This window comes from Molossus molossus, unplaced genomic scaffold, assembly GCF_014108415.1.
Source record: "Molossus molossus isolate mMolMol1 unplaced genomic scaffold, mMolMol1.p scaffold_m16_p_8, whole genome shotgun sequence".
NCBI classification, from domain to species: Eukaryota; Metazoa; Chordata; class Mammalia; order Chiroptera; family Molossidae; genus Molossus; species Molossus molossus.
This window is the reverse complement of record NW_023425402.1, coordinates 19,545,377-19,564,084: the sequence shown is the minus strand read 5'-3', so window position 1 is coordinate 19,564,084 and position 18,708 is coordinate 19,545,377. Positions and strand designations below refer to the sequence as shown.

Sequence of the window (18,708 nt, the reverse complement as noted above, 5' to 3'; positions counted from 1 at the left end):
CCGTAACAACCTGTTATAACTTCGTAATGTGGGATCAAGTTTTACAATTCAGTTTCAGCTAAAAGTGAAGCACGGCATGAGTTCACATTTAAAAAGTTTAACTGATCATTTATTTAATAAATGTATGCTAAACTTTCTAAGATTAACACATACATCTACACCAACACACACACAGATACATACAAGCATTACCAACATCTATTTTCATCCTTTATATTTTGGGGAGTCAGCTGCATGTCACAAGTACAAGTAAATACTGTTTTTGTTTGTACAATTAATTTTATAGTGTTGAAGTTTTTTGAATTATAATGTGAGCACCTATTCACTCATTATCATTTCCCCTCCAAACACCTGCCTCAGACTTAGGTTGCCCTTTTTCCCACAGAAGACAGTGGACAAACCCCCTAAATGAGACTGATAAGCTTTCAGGTGGGTGTGTTAAAAGTCATCTCAACTTCAGAATTTCACATAAGGTAGAGTAGACAAGGTTATAAGAGGAGGATATTTATAAGAGAAGCAATCCCTCCCATTTAAGCCACTCCTGAGGTAGACATTGATCTGGCTATACAGGTTCATAGCAGTAATTTTCATCCAGTGTGTCTTAGCACTTAGAACTAAATCCTTGACAGCCATCACCAAATTTTAATCAATTTGTTGTTGTTTGCCACACTGTCATTTACTCCATTGTCAATGGTTGTCAGATGGAATACTGAACCCAGTAGCAGGTTGCAAGATGTAGTATAGTATTGAAAATGTGCTACAGGTATTGAGTGGGACACAGGCCTGAAGGTCAATTTATGCCATAAATAGACTGTGTGTTTGTTAAATCAGGCAAGCCATTTATCTCACGACAATATAAAAGAGTAAAGTCAGAGAAGAAAACAATATTTCTAGAAGGGTAGTGCGGAAGGGCAACAAACCAACAGGATGATGACCATGGTTGTTTTCACTGAATTATGAAGTTTTGTATACTCATGTAGACCCATGTAACACTTATTGTGGACTTTAGTCCAAACACCTATATCTGAGGTTCTTGTTTGTATTTTTAACATGCATCAAAAGCAACACTAATATTTGAAAGTGTATGGCAAAAGTTGGGAAATTTACAGAGTACAAATACTGGCTGTAGGATAATCAAGATTCAAGAGAGAAATTCCATAGTCATTCCACATACTCACAGTCTGCCTACATGTTAAATAAAAACAATCTTTCTATTTAACTCAACCTGGTCAACTATAAGTGAACAATATATTTCTAAATAAGAATTTGATTTGAGGTTTGTTTTTTTTTTCCTTTGCTTAGTTTATCTCCCAGTGCCAAGTCATTCTTTTTCCTTATAAAAATCAAACTAAAATTCCAGCTGTGAGTTCACAAGGCTCTCTCTCCATGAAACCCTGTGGGTGAGCTGATGAGAATTAAGTAAAAAGGTAGAAAAAGCTTTGAGAGAGGTGTGACAGTTCTGACCCAGAACTGAGATATTATGAAATATGGTTTCCAGTCTTTTAGTCTAGGACACAATTGATCCTTAATTAAGCTTGCTTATTTTTGTTTTAAGCTCCACCCTAGTTCTACTTCTTTGCAATCCCACCTGTGATGTTGACTTGTACTTTTGATGATTTGAAAGATAGAGTATTTTAAAAACTACATGTATTCACTAAAGAATGTGCAGTTCCATGTGTCTTTACTCATTTCCATAATCAAAAAGATTTCTCAGGGATCTTTAGCTGCAGAACAAAGATTTATGCATCCCTCGGGCCTCATTTGGAGATTACAGTGGATCAAAGAAGATGCTGATAATGTGTCTGGAAAAAAGTAAAAATTTAAGGAAAGCAAATATAGATTATTAGATAAGAGATCCTCATTGGCTTTGGCTAACTGCTCAGCCCCCTTTTGAGGTGGCCTAATTTTCATTTTCTACAGAAATTACTTCATAAAAAATATGGTCTCATTTTATTATATTAAAATCAAAGTGACAAATGCAATGAGTTTCTCTTTCTTAATCTGCTTTATTCCATAAACCAGGACAAAATAAGCAAGGTCTTTGTATGTCCTTGAATCGAAAGCTCTATTGAATTGTCCACGTCGGAGACAAGCTGTTGGACCAATCATCCTACTCAGTACAATCCTGAGAAATACACGTAAAAAAAATCCTCACCCAAGGATGATATTTTTCCATTTATCTTCAGAGTGGAAGGGAGAAATAAAGGGAGGGAGAGAGAGAGAGAGAGGGTGGGAGAGAGAGAGAGAGAGAGAGAGAGAAACATCAATGTGAGAGAGAAACATTGATTGGTTCCCTTTCACTCAACCTGGACCAGAGCCAGGGACCAAACTGCAAATGAGTTATGTGCCCTCAACCAGAATCGAACCCACGACTCTTTGCTCCATGGGCTGAGCCAAACTGGCCAGGGCAAAATACACTTTTATACATTATCTGTAAGAGGAATTCTACTACTTTGTAAGGGGTGGCAGAAGAGTTCTTCAGTTTCCAAACTAAACAATTCATAGAAGACACAAAGAAAGAATATACCACATGCTGTAATTATCTTCTTAGAAGTTGGGTGGGATTAATGGAGGGAATACATAATCAGAAATCATGTGACCTGGGTTGCTATGTACATCACATACTAATTGGACAAGGAACCCTTGTCTGGTTCATTTCTCCTTCTAGAGTTGTTTCTTATCTATAAAATGAGTAGATATGAGTATATGAGTAAATATTTATATGATATTGAAGACATTTATAGCTATATTATTCTATGAAGATACTATAAAGCTACTTTGAAGAGATCTAAATGTCAGGATGATATCATTATAACTAAAAGAGCCATAAATTTATTAATTTTACATCTACTCTACTCACTGGGTAGAACTATTTTGTTTAATTAAATGAGCTGACCTAGAGGCTCAAAGAAAGCAAATCTGCCAGTCAAAGGGATTAACGCAGCGTTCCAACTCAACTGAGACAACCTCAATTCTAGTCCTAGCCACACTGGCTCCCATTCACGACTAAATGCTCTTTATGATTAAAACTATCTATATGTAGATCCCCTTTTCCCAATATTTTCCTCTCCATTAAGCCATTTGCCAACCATTTAACGTGCATTGATTGATTTTCCTCCTGTCTCAGTAAAACCTCCTACACAAATTCTGAAATTCCTTTAAGTGCAAAAATCACTTTCATGTCTCAATGAAGATAAATCTTAAAATAACAGATGGTAATATATTACATCCAATTCTCTCCTGTTTCAGTGTTTCACTGAACTGAACTGTCATCATTAAGATGAGATGAATTGAAGTCCCTAACTCATATTCTTGTGTCCATTTCTGCTCCTCCTCTGTGTTCTCCACATTAAAGGCAGAACACATTTGCCTGGTTCTAATTGAGGTCACATCATTTCTGCTTGTAAAACCTTCTACTGGCTTCCACTTGCACCGGTAATAAAATAAGAACCCCTTACCAGACCTGCAAGACCCAGCATGGCCCATTGCCGGTGAGCCCTCAAACCTCTTCTCCTTCTATTTTTCTCCTCATGAACTCTGTGCCAGCTTTTCTGGCCTTTCTTCCTACTCCTTGAATTTAATTTTCACCCCATGGCCTTTGCACCAGCCATCCCCTCTGTCTGGAATGCTTGTCTTTATTCTTATGGCCAGGGCTCCTTCCTCATGGAGATCTTAGCTTCAGAGGGACTATTTGAATCACATCGTCTAAACTAGACACCCCCTTACCAGCAATTGCTCTGTCACATGGCCGATTTTTTCTTCTTCCTACTAACCATTTCAGTCTGAAGTGATCTTTCTATCTTATCTGATCTTTTTGTGATCATTTAATCTTGCGTTTTCTGTCTCCTCCACTAAAATGTGTGCTCATTGAAAGCTGGCTCCTTTCCTATCTTGCTCATTGATAATCTCTTGGTGCCTAGAACAAAGCCTGATATATAATAAACACTTCATAATCTTTAACTCCGTGACATGGCTTTGAGATGACTACTTTGCTAAGAACAGGAAAAGTAAGAGACAGTTCAAAGTATCTGAGGACTGTAGGATCTCAGATGACGAGAGGTGCATATAGAAATTAGAGGTTAAGCCCTGGCTGATGTGACTCAGCAGTTAGAGCATTGCCCTGCTCTAACAGCTGACCAACGAGTCATGGGTTTGGTTGCCCGTCAAGGGCACATACCTTAATTGCAGGTTCAGTCCTTGGCCCTGATTGGGGTCATGCAGGAGGCAGCCAAATGATGTGTCTCTCTCACATCAGTGTTTCCCTTCTCTCTCTCTCTCCCTTTCTCTCTCTCTTTCTCTCCCTCCCTCCTGTCCACTTTATCTAAAAGAAAAAAATAGCCCTGGCCAGTTTGGTTCATCGGTTAGAGCTCCAGGCTATGGTCCCGAGACACCTGGTTTTTGTTCCTGCTAAGGGCATGTATCCTGGCTGAAGTTTGTCCCCAGCCCTGGTTGGGTCGTGCAGGTGGCAGCCACTCAATGTGTCCCTTTCACATCGATGTTTCTCTCTCTCTTCCTCGCTCTCCCTCTAACTCTATCTGAACAACAACAACAACGTGGAAAAAATGTCCTCGTGTGAGGATAATAAATAAATAAATAAATAAAAAGAAGAAAATAAATAAATAAAAGAAAAAATAAATAAATGGAGAAATATCCTCAGATGAGGATTAAAAAAAGAAATTAGAGAGTAATACAAAAGAAAATAAACTTGATTCTTTTTTCAATCTTCTTAGTCTAGTGAAATATTTTCCCCAAATATGTTTCCTCTTCTATTTCCACCGCACTTCAATAATGTGTAATAAGAGTCAACAGACAGGGGGACTTAAATGAATAGCTAGAAAAAGGATTTATATGCACTATGTTTGGAGCAAGAAACGACACAATATGCTCAAAATGCTGAAGGGCCCTGGCCGGTTTGGCTCAGCGGTTAGAGCGTCGGCCTGCGGTCCTGAGAGACCCGAGTTCGGTTCCCGCTAAGGGCACGTACCTCGGTTGCAGTTTGTCCCCGGCCCTGGTCGGTTGTGCGGGTGGCAGCCACTCGATGTGTTCCTTTCACATCGATGTTTCTCTCTCTCTCTCTCTGTTTCTCTCTCTCCCTCCCACTCTACCTGAACAAAAAAAATGGAAAAATGTCCTCGGGTGAGGATAAAAAAAAAAAATGCTGAAGGAAGTGATGGGATTTGAGTCTAGAGCAGAAAGCAGGGCCTCTTCTGTAAGGGTCATGAAAGCCTTATTGAGTTGGACGTAACTACCCTGCAGTAGGAAGCCACTGGTAGATTTAAGCAGGGGTATAGCATGTTTTTGCTTTTTTGAGCTCTCACTCTCATTGCACTGCGGATCATGATATAGAGAGTCGGATGACTTTAAAGGAAAGAGCTCAGTTAGAAAGTCCCTGCAGTATTTTTGGTTCTTGATGCAGCATGAATAAACTGTCAGCTGAGTCAGTCTCTGGTAGGTAAATTGTCCCAAGGTGAATCAATGAGATTATAGGTCACAATGCTGTCTCACAGCCATGAAGCGTCTCATCTCACTCTCTCTCCAGGAGCAGACATGCCAGAAAGGAAGGAAAATCTTGGGCTCCTTAGGTCTTTTTTAGTGCACACTAACTACTTTGTAGCTCCTAAAATTACTCTCACCCAAACTATACTTCTAGAGTAGAAAGGGAAATTAGACTCTCAGAGATATGATCAAAGAATATATTCTTAAAGAGATACAAGAGGAAAGAGACATTAATGTTATAAGCAACTGTGCAGAAAATAAATTACTGAATGTTGCTTTGAAATGATAAGGGAGTAAGTGTCCGACCTGCTCCATATATATGCTAGGTTGACATTAAGATACTTGTTGTGACTACAGGATAATTTGGAAACACAGCTCCTATCCAAGGCAATTGTAATTCAAATTTCATTCATTTTTGATGAGGTAGACCCTGCAAGGATGTTGGAAATGTTTATATTGTCAGTTGTCTTATATTGTTGCAAAGAATATCTCCCTATGTACAGTAGACTGTGATTTTTCTAAAAGAATTGTAAGGGGGAGGGGAGATTTGTTGTTGTTTTATTTTCTTTTTTGTTTGCTTAAACAAGATTTTTCCTCATATGTATTTCTTTACCTATTCTCTGCTGTATTCTCAGTATCAAGTATACACACAAACTCAGATTAAATAAAACCATTAACTTTCTTGAATATTCTCTCCAGAGCTTCATGTTTAGTAGAAACAAAGCAAATACTGAGAAAGCAAGTTCTTACAAGATATTTAGTTTAAAAGAAAAATCAAGAATCATTTTCAAAATGAAGGCTTTAAAGCATTAAAATGTTCCAATAAAGAATAAATTAAATTTCTCATGCATATTACTGAGCTAGGAGAGTGCAGTCATATCTTTTTTTTTTTTTGTTAGTTTTTTGAAAGAGGAAGGTTAAAAAATAAGGTTTCTGTGTTGTTGAAACGAAATAAGAACTTTAGCCAACCAGAATATAAAATACGTCTGACACAGCACTCTAGCATATCAATTAACTGAGACGTGGTTGGAAATTTTTAACATGTGACTGACTCTGCTTAAAGATTTAACAACTTCAGTTGCATTATCCTAGGAAACTCTTCCAGTCACTCCAGGAGGGGGTGCTATACTGGAGTGAACTCAAGTCACCAATGAGGACATAGAGGCTGAAGAAGGACAGAGGTTGCCACCCCCACTCCCCCAAATATGCCTCTTTGGGGTATTGATTATTTTAAGCTGTTTACTTGTAAGGCCCAGAAGGCTCAGGAAGAACCTTTGACCTTGCCTCCACCCACCTAAAAGAAAGGAGCTAGTGCCATAGATAACAATAATTTAATCTGGGAAGAACCTAGTCAGGCCCTTGGATCAGTATCAAGTATACACACAAAGTCCTTTCGATGCCACATTGTTTCCACACATCCCAGCAAACACTTGTTGACTGAACATTAACCATTTTCATCTTCTGATGAATTGCTTTATTTCCCTTGGAATTCCCAGGCCCCTACCTCCTTCCCCATTGTCAAGAACATTATACATATACAGCAGGTCCTCAAAAAATGTCATTTTAATCAATGTCATTTCATTACGACATTGATGAAAAAAGAAAAAAATCAATTCCTGGCTGGGGCCACTGTCCCTGTGGAGTGTGCATGTTCTCCCCATGTCTTTGTGGGTTTTCTCCAGGGACTCAGATTCCTTCCCACATCCCAAAGATGTGCACGAGCGTGAGGTGAGGGGACTTGTCTAAATTGTCCCCATCTTAGTGAGTGTGGGTGTCTGTGACTGGCCCTGAGATGCAAGTGCGTCCTGTCCAGGGTGGGTCCCATTATGTTCCCTGAGCTCCTGAGATGGTCTCCAGCCACCCCTGACTCTAAACTAGAATAAGCGGGTGGGAAAATCATGCTCTTACTTATGTTTATTAATTTTTCTTAAATGGATGTATTGCTCACATTTAATTCCATGTTTAATATCAGAAGTGTTTTCAGTCTTAATTTAGAACTTTGGTGATGTTTTTGTGACCAGGAATATGCTGCAAGAACCTAATTCTTGTTTATATCAATTAGCCTATAGTAAAATTGGTTTCATTATATGTCATTTCCCTTAGAGTCACATTTTCCAAGAACCTGTTAAATGAGGACTGAATGTCCATCATTTTGCTTTACTGTCTTTGAAATGTTCATGCTTATATGAATTCCCTGTGTGTACATATTAAATTTAATTTTCTCTTGTTAATCTGCCTTGTGTCATTTTAATTATTCAACCAGCCATAAGAACCAAGAGGGAAAGGGGTAATTTCCCCCTCCCTTCCCCACAAGGCCGAGAGGAAATAATGTAAGGTTATACAGCTCCTAATTGGCATACGCAGTCACTTGACTCCTATTTCTGACTCCATTGCCCATGCTCTTCACATCACTGTGCATATGTTTGAATAATTTATGGATATACTTGAATAAAAGGAAGAATATAGCAGTTACGTCCACAGACTCAAGAGTTCAATGGTCTCACTTAGCGTTGCAGCCTCAACGCTGACAAGCTGTGGCAGTCTCAATCTCTCTGGACTTCAGATCTCATCGGTGAAAAGAAGACGCGTAAGGCATTGTGAGGATCAAGCATGTTAACACATATAAAACATTTAGAATAGTGCTGAGAAAGTGTTGGATGTCATTCTTATTCGTATATGTTATGAATTAGGTATTTGAGTGAGACTGGCGTATTGGCTTAGCCACCAAAGGTTATTCCGCACTTCTCAGGGCTGGTCTGTGACAGAACACCCAGCTGTGAATTCCAGCTCTGCTACTTCACAGCAGATGGACAGAGGACATGCCTCTGGCTTCTTTGAATGTCAACTCCCTCATCTCCAAAATAAAAGGCTTGGTTTACATTATCGCTAAAGATCTTATTAGCTCGGTATTTTATGATTCATCCATGGGAAAGTCATTAGACACTGCACATGGGCTGGAGAATTCTGCCTTCAGGGGGAGAAACAAAGAAATAAGAGGAAAGGAAGAATACAGGATGATCCATTTTCATTTCCATAGAAACAAGAAGGTTTTCTTGTCTTTGAATCTGCACCCAATTGCTTTTTTTCCTCCTTTGAATAGTTTCCGGATAGAATTCTTATCAAAGGGGAAAAAGATCAAGAATTTGCCCCATTTTACCTAGATGTAATCATCTCTCAGTAGCCCAGATGAATTCATTATTCCTTAGTAAAACTCATTTTAGTTTCAGTTCTCTATTTCATGAGTATCATGGTTACAGTATTGGTTTACTTGGGATAAATATTTGTAATTTCTCCTTAGGCAAAATATTTACACAAATTTATAAACAATGTGTGGAAGTAGAGTTAACATTTACATTAAACGTGAGGCATATAACAATGAACTTTTTTGTTTCTATATAACTCATATTTATAACCCTATCCTGAAAATTCTCATAAAAAGCTGTATTACTATTTTACATGAGTTTTCACAAGAAATCACAATAACCATTCATGGGTAAGTATTCCATCTCTAAGAACATTTATGTCTGACGTTGCTTACATAAAGGAAGAGTATACATCCCTCTTGTGGGAGCATTTGAGGAATGCAGAAAGGCCCTAATAGAGGGATTGAAAGTCCCCTGCCTGGTCCAGCCTTCTTTTTGGGTTAAGAAACTCTCTCCAAACAAAGACTGTAATGTACAACCACATGCTATATAAAATGTGTGACATCAGGGCCATTAGCACCTCTGAGTGGATAAGTAGATCAGACTGACAACCTACAGAGGCAAACCTCAGAACAGAGCTCAAAACATCCTCACAGAAATGGGAAAGTTAGGGCAAATGCAAAGTATAGGTACTGCAGGTACCTACATGGGACATTAGTGTGTTGAGTTCCTGGGGTGCCCTAGGACATGATGCACAGGTGGAAATGGGCAAGAAGAGCAAAGGTATTCATTTACTCAAGAAATAGTCAGTGAGTGTATGCTCTGTGTCTCTGTGTCTGCTGGCTGTTAAGGACAGAGTGGTGAACAGCTACAGCCCTTAGCTTTAAAGACCCAACCCTATGGCTCTGGGTGGAATCGGGGATGGGGGAAGATAAGTAGCAGATGGGTATTTAAAATATATTTACAAACACCATGGTACTAGCTAACACAAGATGTTAAGGAAGTATTAAGATGGGATCACCTAACCCAGCGGGGACTAAGAAGACTTTTCAAGGAAGGTGGCATCTTAGCTGAGACCTGAAGCATGAGTGACAATTAGTCAGTACACATGGAGAATTTGGTTGGCGGGCATGGGGAAGAATGCTCTTCCAGGCAGAGGGAAAAGCACGTGCCAAGGCTGAGAAAGGAAAGTTAGCATGTTGTGTTACTGGGACTTTGAGGATGACTGAGATATATAACGGGCCGTGAGGTGATGCAGAGAATGGCTATGGAGATTTGTTTATTCTAAAGCTCTATTTGTGAAAAATAAACGTTAGGTGTGTATTGAGGATAGAGACGGGCGCTAGAGAGGGGGCATAGGATCACTTTTCGCCTTCTTCATAGCTTTGTCTAAGCCAAGACTTACCTAGCTGATTGTATGAGCTTTGAAAAAAAAGACTTTTCAGATCTTATGGAATACACACTTTCCCACGCCCAGAAGAAGCTCATCTTCTGGGGTGCTGAGGGATTGTTGGAGAAAAACTTACTTCCTAGTGGTGCAGGGGTAGTTGAAAGTGATCTACTCTTCTAATGATTCCCATACCCACAATAAATCAAAACAGTATCTCTGTTGAGAGCCTGGGAAGGTAAATTGTTAATCTATGTGTAGAAAACAAGATAAGGGCAAATAAATGAAAGATAAAGTCTCTGTCCTGGAAGAGTTTATACTTTAGTTATAGAAACAAATCACAGAAGTAATATGGCAAGAAATAAAGCAACAGACAGCATTATAAAACAGAAGACATCGCTGAAAAATCAAGATAATTGCTGAGGGCTGCAACATTATTTCCATATGGCGTGATCTCAGCCATGTAAAAATAAATATGCACATATAAATATTCAAAGGAAATCATCTAAATTTTAACATTTAATTTGGTGTAAAATTATAAACTATGTCTGTTTTCTTGGTTAGTTAGGCTATGTTATACTATCTTAAAGAAATCTTATAGACTCATCAACAAAGATTATAAAACACATGTTAAGGAAACTGAATAAAGGGTAGATAGGAACAGCAGGGATAAATTAAGCGTAACTTCTAATCAAATATTACTTTGGCAGTTGAGAGAGGAGAGGGCCAAGAACAAGGACTCCCTAATTCCAGGCTTACGTTATAAGGAATCTGTCTTGTGACATCTCAGTCAACTTGAGATATGATGGTTCATTCTTCATAATTGACTGTGGTTTTGTCCATTGAGATGTAATGAATAATATTCTACCTAAGTTATAGGTGAATATTAGCAGATTCCTGGGTTCCAAAATAGGGAACAATGCTAACACACACTTAAGTCTGAAGCTGATCTGACTTTGCACTTGGCTATGTGTTTCCAAAGAAAAGATTGTGAGGACCTTGGTAGCTCAATATCACTTTTTGTGCATTGAACATGAGTTCTAAACTGGCCCTCGTGAGGTTCTTTTTAATTTTTGTTTTTGTATCTTTCCTTTGCATTTTTTCCCTTTAATTTGAAAACAAAGGCCAAATTATTTGATCAATCAAATGAAAAAGAATTTTTTTTTGGTATGCATAAAGCATCATTCTAAGCAAAAGCTGGTCTATTTCTTTCTTGAATTATCAAGGTAATTACAATTATGAAAGTCTAGATTATGAGGTTGACTAAAACTTCCAGGAAATATGCCACGAATTTATGCAGTTTGAAGATAGTGTTGCCATTTATGAACTCCATTTTTCTAAATTCTATTATGTCTTGATTTCCCAGATTGTATCAAATTTTCATTCAAAAGGGCCTCTTCTGATAATGAATGCATGTTGCCTTTTAACATTGCTATCTGTTTAATCACTCCACCTAGACGTCCAGATTCACTGAAGATAAGAAATGAAGGTTGTACCTTTCAGGAGCCAAATGAAATACTTTGGGGCACGTAACTCAAGGCAATGTAGAAAAATGAATACATTATAAAAGAACATGTGACAGGATAGCACTCATATGCAATTGTGGATGAAGTTAGTGTCTTAACCCTTTGATAAAACAAAAACAACACCGTTCTATCTCTACTTAAGATGAATCAGATCTTAATATTTCATTGTCTTATATGAATATTCCCAGGTCTCCTCCTGGCTCCATCTCCTCCCTGCTCCTCTTGCCTAGCAGTTTCTCTAGCTGTCTCTCTTTTTTCCCTCTCTCACTCCCCCTTCCCCTCTGTCGACTCTCCAGTTTCCTCCTCTTTCCCCTCCCATCTCTGTCCTTCCTTTATTGGAAAGATAACTACTGGAAGTCACAGTAAAAAATATTATGGAACTATGTCAGTAAAATACTAGATAAAGAATACAAGGCGTGCTTCAGTCTATTTTATCTTTACTAAATTACTTTTTCTTTTTAATCCCTAAAAGGACAGACATGCTTTGAAAGTATTGTGTGTGATGCACATTCTAATGAGATCCATGCAGTTGTTCTTTACTACTACCAAGGTATTCAGCGTCAATGATATAAAAATAATTGAAAGCCTCTTGATAAACCAAGAAAATAACTACCCTCCTGCAGTGTGGCTCCATGTGGGAGTTAAATGATACTTCTCTCAGCTCAGGAGACCAGGATGTAAAGGCTCACCTTTGCAACTGTGTTAACATTTTCTACATGGATGTGACATGGTTTAGTGACATGCATGAGCTCATTTTTTAATTAAACTATATATTCTTCTTTGTCTAGCAAAGGAGCATCTGTATGCCTTTGGGAGGTAAAATTTTAAAAATCAATAACATGTTTAAGGTATACCCAAATGAAAAATTAACTCAAAGGCAATGTAACTTTATTTTTTGCTTGATAATTTAACTTAATGCAAAAGATTATCTATAACTCTTTAAAGATTTAGAGAATAATTGTGTCTTTGTTTCTTGAGAGAAAAAAAAAATGCCTATCTGGATGTCTTTCTTTAAAGCAAATATTTCACTTTTTAAAAAACTAATATAAAGCTTATTTAATAAAGGTAATATTAATTTACATATAATAACTGTGGCCTTTAGCTTTAGTAAGGCAGGTTAAATTTCATGTGTTTTCTATTACTTAAATAAGAACAATTCATAGAACACTTAAATACCTGTGTTCTTAGTTTATATCTATGTGAGGTGTATAATAATACCTATGAATTAAAATAGTTCATTGGATCACATATTCCCATTTTGGGTTCAAAACATCTGGCAACCCTAATAAGTTAAGTGGTAGTAAGTTATAGTTAGTAAAAACATACTTGATGCATCATCCCAAAAGTTTTACACAATTGCTTACTGAGATTTTTATGCAATATAAGGGGAAATATTAAGGTAGACAGACTCATTATAATAAAAGCAATCATCCCTCTGAATTTACTATTCTAAATTAGGCCAATTTTAAGAGGGTCAACCCACATTCCAGCCTTTGGGAATTTAATTGCCTCTGCTACATAAATATGATTGCTGCTTCTTCCAGCCGCACATAGATATTCCTCTTAGCTGTGTCAGTTCTGATAGCACCTGGTCCTACTTCATGGAGTTTGGAGGTAAGGCTTCCAATCAAACTTGCACTCCTGTTTTAGGTTGGTTTCAATTTTCTTCTGAATATTTCAAAATAGTATCATGTTTCAGCAGCCCAATTTCTCATAATTGTGACACTCAATATATTTTTTTCTTCAACAAATCACTACCTTTCTTTTCAAAGGACAAAACTTTAGCCTATAGCAAGTTCTCTCAAACCTGTTCCTAAGAAGTGTTAAGAGATGGACTGAGATCTCCTCCCCATTCTTCAGAGGAAGGACCTATAGTGCTTCGCAGAGGTCACATGACCTGGTTGCCATGGTGGTGATGGCAAAACCACTTTGGCATCGCAGGCCATATGGCTGGTAATAGCAGTTTGGCTTTAAGTTTTGGAGAACTTGGGCTTGAGTGCTAATTTGATCACTTATTACCGCTGTGACTTTTGGAAAGTTACTTAGATTTCTGAGCTTCTTTCTTTAATCATGAAATGGGACTGTCTAGATCATCATCTTTATCATAAGAAATGTTTGATGAACTTTGGAGAGGCATGGCACCCTGTGTGTTATTCTGTAAGAACTCTAGCAACAGTTATTATCCAATTACAAAGTATTGATTGAGTGATTCCGTTATCTTAAAATGAAATAAACAAAGGCCATGGGTTTTTTTGGCACCAAAACCATTGCATTAAACTCTCAGCCTATACCATAAATACAAATAGTGTCCAGGGCTCCTAATTACGGTATATTTAGCTAAAAGGGAGAAAAAAAGATGATAACTCTCTTTTCCAGTCCTGGGGCCCACACTCCATACAACCGAGAGTTTGCTTCCAGCTCAATGCAATTTTAGGAGACAGATTATATCTGGTATATTCAGAGGAAATCTAAAATTGCTGATTCAAATTTCCCTCTAATATTCTCTAAACAACCACCTGGACTTGGGCTTTCTCTAAGCTGGAAAACAGTGCAACATCAGAGCAAACTTCTGGGACTGCACTCCTGGGGTTTAGCCTCCTCCACCATAGGCTTCCTTGGATTCACTGGCTTCAGAGATTGAGTCAGGCCTGTCATCTGCTTTTGTGATAGGCACCAAAAAGGTGGACTTTCCAACTGTGATGACTTTCACGGTGGAAAGAGGGTCTGGGGCTTTGTGGCATTCTCTGCAGCCAGAAAAACGATGGCAGTAAGAACCAAGTCTGCAGATTCCACAATATAAAACCCACCCACGCCCCTGAAAGTCCTGTAACTGAAACACCTGGTGAAAATCCATAGCTTCCCTATTGTATCACCTGTCCTTAAACTTCAAACGTAAAATGACAGCATGCAGTAACCAGATGAGGCTTCCACACGTGCGTGGTCTCATTCTGTTTCTTGATCCATCATCTGATCACCCTGCGGGATTGTCCACAGCAATATAATTTCATCAAAACAATTTACAGAAAGCCTTGATTTTAATATATTTGTTTTACTACCCTATTTCTTGCTTGCTGTACATATTAAATGTTCTCTTATTCTGAAACATGTTACAGGAATCACCAAAGTTTACTAAGGAATGCAAAGAATAGTACCTTTTCTAGCACAGTGTTAATATAAGTTCAAGGTATTTTACCTTCCCCATTGATAGCAAATACCTTCAATCAAATGACTTGATTATATTAAAGTGAAGAGAAGGAAAAAATAGAGTTGGAAATAGAAATACAAAAGAAAGGTACACATAGACATTACTTCCAACTTAACAAACCCAACAAAGGACTAGTTTTTTAGAGCACCAGCTACAAAACAAGCTATGTAGAGGCACAAAAATATAAAAGGCTGGTCCATTGTCCTTAAGAACATTCACTGCCAGTTTTACCACAGCACAGATGAATTCCGCATAATTTCGCAGAAGTCAGAGAATTTGAGGTGGCTAAGTCATGCCTACTCCTTATGAATAGGTGAGAGGCTCTCTTTCTTCACAGAACTTATGAAAGGAAAACAATAGAACATCCTTCGTTTACATGGAGGTACTTTGTGGAAGCATGATTAACTTGTAAGTGGGTGTCTGCTCTGACTGAAAGATCAGGGCTATGTGAAGCCACTGCAATCAATTATATAAGCAGATATTTATGGAGACTTTTCATATGCATAGTGCTATGTCAATGCATTGTTAAAAACATCAATAGCAACACAAACACAGAAAACAACCTTCCTCAAAATGGGCTAGCAGCATTGGAGCCCTTTGGACCACATTGGAGCTGTTGACAAGGAAATAGTGAGTGAGGGTCTGAAGGGGTGGACTGCCACTCAGGACAGAGCTGACCAATTTAGAATAATAAAGTCCTCTTCCTGCTGTGAAGGGCAGTGAGCCCCACCACACCCTCCAAGTAGCAGTCTGAGCATGGTTTTTGGTATTGCTCATCCAGAACAGAAAAGAAAAGAAGGATGAACTGAGGGAGACATCAGAAGGGACTTTTGAACGTTCCGAAAGAAAGTGGGATAGTTGTCACAGAAAATCTTTCAAACAGGAACCTGATGAGACATATGCGTCTGAAGTTCCCTCTGGTAGCAATATGAAGGAGGGTCTGGGATGCGTGTGTGTCTGTATGTGTGTGTGTGTTGAGATTTTACAATATTGACAGGGCGATTGGTGAGTAAAGTCCAATAGACATCCAGGTGAGAGACAATGAATCCCCAACTTGAGCAACAAGAGAAGAGAAAATGAGTTAATAAAGGGATATTGAAGAAGTGACGGATAGAACGTGTTGACTGGCTGAATGTCAGAGATGAAGGTAAGAAAGGACAGGTGGATGATGACTCCATAGTTGTTGCCTAGGAGCCTGAAGGAGAGCCAGTGGCACTCACCAGGCTGAAAAAACTTGTGTGTGGGATTAAGGGAACTACACTTGAACTCTATGTATTCAGTTGTAGGTACCTGAAAAACATCAAGGTGGAGATACTTCCAAACGAGTAAAATTATGAATAGATTGCTTAAGACAGAGGCTAGAATTGGATACTTCAGAGATATTACATAGCCAATGGACTGTGGCTAAAGCCATACTTGTCCAGGAGAAAGTGAATAATGTGAGAAGACTAGAAGCTGTGAGGGGAATCCAGAGGAATAAGGAAAATAGGTCAGGAAAATCCATAAAAAGGCAAAACAATGTAGAAAAAATAGCATTTCCTGTAGAGTTTATATTGAAACATTTTAGCATGGAAAAAAATAGAATAAACAAAGGAGGAGTTATAAAGGATGGCAACCCATTTGCTGACATTGTATAATTATCTCAAAATAAAATTTTGTAGGATATGAGCTTACAACACACTCAAATGTTCTAATTCATTAAAATGAAAGTGGTTCAGATCCAAAGAATAGTCCTTAGTCGGAATCTTTTTTCAGGGCCTTAATAGGAAATTAAGTCAAGTGAAGTTGCAACCTTTGGAAATGAAGGATTTGCCTTTTAATGATAAATTTGCATTTTATTGTAATGATGTACCCCACGTCCTTGACTTGGTTATTCTCCACATAAGCAGAAACTTTATTGGACCATGTGCTCAGCATAAACTAATGACAGAATCCAGAAAATGTATTTCATACATTTAAAAAATTGTAACCTTGGTCAGTGTGGTTCACTGGACAGAGTGTCGGCCCATGCACCGAAGGGTTGTGGGTTTGATTCCTGGTCAAGGACATGTGCCTGGGTTGCAGGTTTGATCCCCAGCCCTAATCAGAACACAAACAGGAGGCAATCAATGGGTGTGTCTCTTTCCCATTGATGTTTCTCTCTCTCTGTCTCCTCCTCAGCCTCCCTTCCACTCTCTCTAAAAATCAATGGAAAAAATATCCCTGGGTGAGGATAAGAAAACAATATTAAAATTAAAAAACAAAAATAAGTGTAGTTAAAAAAAGGCAAGTATGAAAAAAACCACACTCTCTTTTGCTGGGTACTATATAAAGAAAATCCAAATCTCCATTTCACAGCCCTGTATCAGTCATGAAAAGAGTCGTGTTAGATTGGGTCATCGAATATGCTAAGAATTCTTTGTAAAGGGGAATGTGATCATTTAGGGACACATGAGTCAGCAGTATATTTAAAGCAGGAATTAGCAGTGGGAGGTCAGTAGGAGAGGAGGTCTAAAATTCTAATTTAACCTGACACAGTAAGGCCTTGAATAAACAGAAGTTAAATGATAAAGAATTAACAAAAAGAAGGATCAATTTTTGAAGCAGTAGCATATTGCATTAAAATAACTGAATATGTTTTCTGGATATAATAAAATAACAAAATGAACAAGTTTTCAAGCTGGATTAAAACGACCATTTCAATCTCTGTATTTCTGAGGAAATTTCTGAATTATCTGATATAAATCAACTTGTTTCCAAGAAAAACTCTTATCTGTGGTAAACAAAAAGTTAAAAATTGACAAACATTTTTCAAGAACCTTAAACTGGGAGATAGCTCTTTTCTGTGATGTGATATTTTCTGGATTGCTCCCATGACATTTATATTTACCACAGGGTCTTTTAATTAGGTTTATTTATTTCCTTATTATACTGGCAACTTCTTGGAGTCAGACTTAGTGGTTTTGTTTATTTGTTTTGTTTTGCAATTGCTTACATTATAGTATCTTCTCAAAAATTATTTAACAAAGTGATATGTACCTTAGCTAAAAACGTTTCTTTTTGACTTGTGTGCAGACTTGTAATCGTAGATCACAACAGCAGAGAAGGGCAAGGCATTAAAGTTGCAGGCAGATGGATGGAATCCAGGTAATTCATATTTTTCTCTGTATGTCAAAACGGTAGCTGGACCAGTACCAAGTATATTTCTGTGGTTTCCACCTTTTCTTAAATATCTTTCCCATTGATTGCCTTAGCCTTGCTCTCACTTACTTGGGCCTGAAAATTCTTACTACTATCATGTGTTAGACAACAAAGGACATAGAAACAACATTCCCCCAAAAATTATCTTTAAAGATTACTAATACAGATGTGAATGACTAGCTTAGATGCTATTTCTTTCTTACTACCAGGTCAGCCCAGAACAAACATCTATTACCTTGGAAAGCACAGAGCAAGGGTCTGATAGAATGATGCATTAGTCTTTGAAGAGTCAAACATGAGGTATCCCTTGAGAAATTGTGGACCCTCGGAGACACTACATTACGTAGGAAATCCTAGGCTTCTGGGTGTTGGAGAGAATGAGTTAGTTTGAGCACACTGTACACTTTTGAATAAAATTAGCTAAAGAATTCCTGTTGTGTGATAGATGTAATAGTTGTACAATAGATGTTATTTTATAAAAGCAAAGCAAACAAACAAAATCTCCAGGCACATATGACCTCAAATGGCAAATTTTAAATAAGCAGGGTTAAGCCTCAATGATGGCATATTTGAATAAGGAGAGCTGTCTAAGGACAGTCATTATTAGGAGACTAGGTGTGTTTGACAAGATAGAACCTACCTGGTAGAGGAATGAGAATTCTAATCCCTGATCAAAGGGATTCAAATTAGGGCCTAGAAGTGAAGATAAGCAGTTGACTCTACTGTACTCAATTTCCTTGGGAAAAAAATGAGGATTACCCAGTGACCCTT

General features: G+C 38.0%; 1 protein-coding gene across 1 annotated transcript in view; it reads right to left on the bottom strand.

The window, feature by feature from the left end:
- The window catches only part of PTCHD4 (patched domain containing 4), a 185,485-nt gene that overhangs the window by 132,691 nt on the left and 34,086 nt on the right, over window positions 1-18,708 (bottom strand). The window lies entirely within an intron of this gene.